At 36.7% G+C, this 4,044-nt stretch overlaps 1 pseudogene across 1 annotated transcript; it reads right to left on the bottom strand.

The window, feature by feature from the left end:
* Nucleotides 1–1,545: 1,545 nt before the first annotated feature.
* On the bottom strand, nt 1,546–3,779 carry LOC144650894 (substance-P receptor-like; annotated as a pseudogene). Its single transcript, XR_013570220.1, has 2 exons — nt 3,688–3,779; nt 1,546–3,155 (listed from the first exon to the last, which is right to left on the bottom strand). The product of XR_013570220.1 is annotated as a substance-P receptor-like (transcript).
* Nucleotides 3,780–4,044: the final 265 nt, after the last annotated feature.

The raw sequence follows: 4,044 nt of genomic DNA, 5'->3' as shown, positions 1-4,044 counted from the left end.
AAATTTCAGCCCTTTGGACCTTACTAGCCTTTCCTCGAATACGCTACTAATTTTCAAAGTGCAGGTTTAGCCTCTTAGCACAATGTAAAGGTACGTGCCATACGACAACTTCTTGACACTGCAATTTGCATGATTAGTTCTAGCGCACATTCGTCTTTCTCTGTTTGAAATCTTTTACTTATTTTCTGTTGCCCATAATGTTCAGGAGTAAGATTTCCCCCCCCCAAAAAACTTTTGAAATAGGCTTCTTTCATTCCAGGGCACGCCGCAGTCAAGCCAAAAGCTGACTATGTGTATTTAAAATTCCATGCCGTTACTTGTAGAAAGTGATTGAAATGATGATTTACGTCCATTCGTCCTGCGAATTAAATAGCGTTTTGGTTAAGAAAAGACTATTTCTTGTCGGCGTAAAGTGCGGTTGCCTCTTTATCCTGGATCACTCAATCCCAATCTAGATCCATTGACACTGAAACTATGTTTCAAAAAAATAATTGTCCACGTTCTTTGAAGCTTTTGATAAATCACAGACATTGTGCGGTTACATTTCTTTATTTTATACCCTTTTTATACACGTTTAATAACAAATACATGAGGTAAATAAAATACTAATCTAAACATGCCCCATATTAATGTCCCAATTCTTAGCTCTAATTTAATCAGATAATCCTAGAAACTTCTTTATTAGATATTTTTGTTCGTTGCTTTGAAGATTACGAATTGGGTTTTCTTTATATTAAAGGAAAGCTCGCTAGCTCTAAGCTAATCTCCAGATTTGCAGATCAGAAATGATAAAAAGATCGACTTTTCCGAAATGTCATTAACATCAATCAAAGGCTACAAAGGGACAAGAAATATGCCCTGTGGTACCCCACAACTGATTAATTACTCAGTTTTCTGGATTCACTAATCCGTAGTGCATATCTGTAAGTTAAATAATGTTAAACTATTCCAGTGAAACTGCTTTGATTCTCCAAATTATTCAGTAAAATTTCGTGATTGAAAAGACCTTGGAAAGGTTTGATATGCTGAAATTACTCCCAAAAACACGTTTTTTAACCGTTAATTGATTTTCTTGGCTCTACGGTCCTAAATTTCTCTAAACTTTGCTAGAAATGTACTTTCTGACACTGCAGTAAATTTTTGATCAAATCAAATTTTCATGTAAAAATGTACAAATTTTACTTGGCGCATGCGCATTTTTGCTGAACGTCCGTTCTCTGCTTTCTTATTCTCTCTGCCTTCTACTCTGTGCATCCCTTCTACTGGCCTGAAAAGTTTTATCGTCATCAATGGAAACCCTGGAAAGGATATCTTGATCAAGTACCGGGTTATTGGCCTGTTTAAGCACCAATTTTACACCAACAACTGATGACATTTTTTCGATTAGCTCTGTTGGAATGCAGTCATTTTTCAAGAGGACACTCCTGTGGAAAGATCTATCCAACCTCTATAAGTGCATATTACAAAAATCGCTGACGGCAATGGTGAGTCGTAAGTGGTTGAATCGCCTCCCTCCAAATCCCGGAAAAATCCGGGTTTAGCATATTAAGGGTTAAACGTAGATGCTATATTATAAGAATGCTATATTTTTTATCATCAACTTTAAAATCACGTGATATGCACTCATTTGACTTATCTATATTTGTAACTTTATCTATTAATTTCCATATGCACTTTGGATGAGTTTGACTCATTTAATTTCTCATGGCCACAGTCATTATTTGCCACTCTTTTAATTTTGTTGAGTCTTTTTCTGTAGTTCTTGTATGTAATTTCATTTACTTCATTAAGTTTCCATAGTTATAAAGCTTATTTTTTTACATTTCTCAACTTAATAGTTCGTTTAGTATTTCAGGGTTCTTGAGATTCGACACAAGTTCCTTTTCCATTCATTAAAGGTGAGTTATATTCATGATGCGCATTCGTGCAAGAATTAACTCTTACGGCCTGCAGTAAGCAACAGTTACCTGTTAGAAATAATGCAAAAATGGGGAGCGCTAAGATCATTTATATGAAGAAAAAAAAAAAAACAGTTAAAGTGGAAGACTTAAGTGCCTCCTCCTCGAAAGAGTGCATTTTGCGGTTGACAGTTCAATTTTTAACCAGGATAATAAACGGGTGGTTCGTGTATCATCGCAACCTTTAGAGCATTTATCGTTTAACCTCAGTCTATATATTAACTCCACAACAGTTAAATTTCTTAAAACATTTTTCCATGAGAGCAAAAAACTCCTTTCTAAATTTTCTGTTAAATGACAAATAAATAAAGGGATTGATTGCACTGTAGGCATTGGCCAACCAAACTACAAACTTGAGTGCAGCATTGGGATAACAATCTTATGTAAACTATCTAAACCAACAAGCACATAAAATGGAAACCAACATAAGACAAACAAAACAACAACAATGATCACCATCCGGGTAACTTTCTTGGCTGTCTTCATGGCTTCTTCGTGTCTTTGATCCTGACTGACTCCTTCGCCAGGGACTTCACGTGACAATAACCGCCAACATACGATTGAATACAAACCCCCAAAAAGAGAAAAACGACAAGTCATGACGACAAGAGGGACGACAAAATTGAACAGCAAGATGCACATGCTTGTTACGTTGGCCGTGGACATCTCCATATGAGTAAAGTTGATTAACCAAAAGTAACCTGTTCCTTTCACGAAAGTTAGTTTTGCCATAGAGACCATTCCTGCAGCTGACGCGAACGGCCATAACCAAAGCACAGAAATTACCAACTTTATACGGCGCGATACTGGGGACAAATGAAAATGACTAGAAACGGCAAAGTAGCGATCAATGGCTATGGCAGTGAGGCTCCAAATGGAACAATACTCCGCTGGAAATTGAAGCCATACCAGCAACTGGCACATTAGTAGTCCCCAGTCTCCCACAAACCACTTTCTATGAAAAAGGTCATCACCGAGCATGCCAGTCATCACAGTAAATGTAATGATCAAGTCTGCGCATGCTTGATTTAGAATGAGTTTTTTTTGTTGCCGTTTTCAAGAAGTGCCTTGTACGGATGATGTGGATGATGACTGAGTTGCCAAATATAGATGCAAATATTGTAATAAAGTAAACTGTCGCCAAACTGGCGAGAATGGCGGACTTGGCAGTTGAAAGTGGAGCACTTGTAGCATTCCCTAAGCAAAGCAAAAAGAGAAAGAGTCTTGCCTTTAGGCCCGGCCTTAAGGTTGCACAAGATCGCCTTAGGTAGTGCCTATACATTACCTAAGGTGTTAATTGGGTAAGCCAACTATCAACATTTTCAGGAAGGCAGGCAAGCTTGTAAAATGTAAAGGAGCCTAATCTCTTGATATTATCTAATTCTCTTCTAAAAAAGGCAACACCTTAACGTTTAACGGGCCGAGCACGACCTCTGTAATACATGGCGTTACCAGGAAAAGAGTTGACAGAATCGTCATAATAAGTAAGCTTTTGTTCGAGCGTAGTAGCCCATCCGGCCGGCGCTTATTGCAAGTTTTTGTACCATGAAGTGACCAAAAGCTAAAAAGTTTAATTTTAAAACTGGTGATGAAACGTGTGTTATTGTTTTTGCTTAGACTATTTTTTGTTTGGAGTATGTACCAAAATGTGCCCATCGCCTAAACTCAGGAACATAAAGTCCCCATCTTATCGCACTGAAATAAATTATTCTTCTCTGTTGATACGTACCTTGATTATTAGTTTTCCACAGCACGATCGATGGTGTTTCCATGTTGCAATCAATGCCAAGCTTGATGATATTGACTGATATTCAAATTAAATAATTCTTCTGTCGAAAGGAAAACAATAATTTTGATTTAAGATTTTTACTCAAATACTTCCTTTCTCTAGAAAATAGTTGATAAGATGGAAAGAGAATTTTGTTGATTGACTCTGTTAGTACAGAAATCTATAAAGAACTAATATATCGTAATTGTAAAATCACAATATATTATAATTTGTCGCGTGAAATTTCAGCGCGATTAGTGTTCTGTACGTACAACTGTGATAATTTTATAAAAAGGAATAAAACAATTAGTTATCCTT

The sequence above is a fragment of the Oculina patagonica genome, chromosome 1, assembly GCF_052425735.1.
Source record: "Oculina patagonica isolate OP01 chromosome 1, crgOcupat, whole genome shotgun sequence".
In the NCBI taxonomy this organism is placed as follows: Eukaryota; Metazoa; Cnidaria; class Anthozoa; order Scleractinia; family Oculinidae; genus Oculina; species Oculina patagonica.
This window is presented reverse-complemented; position numbering and strand designations above follow the sequence as displayed.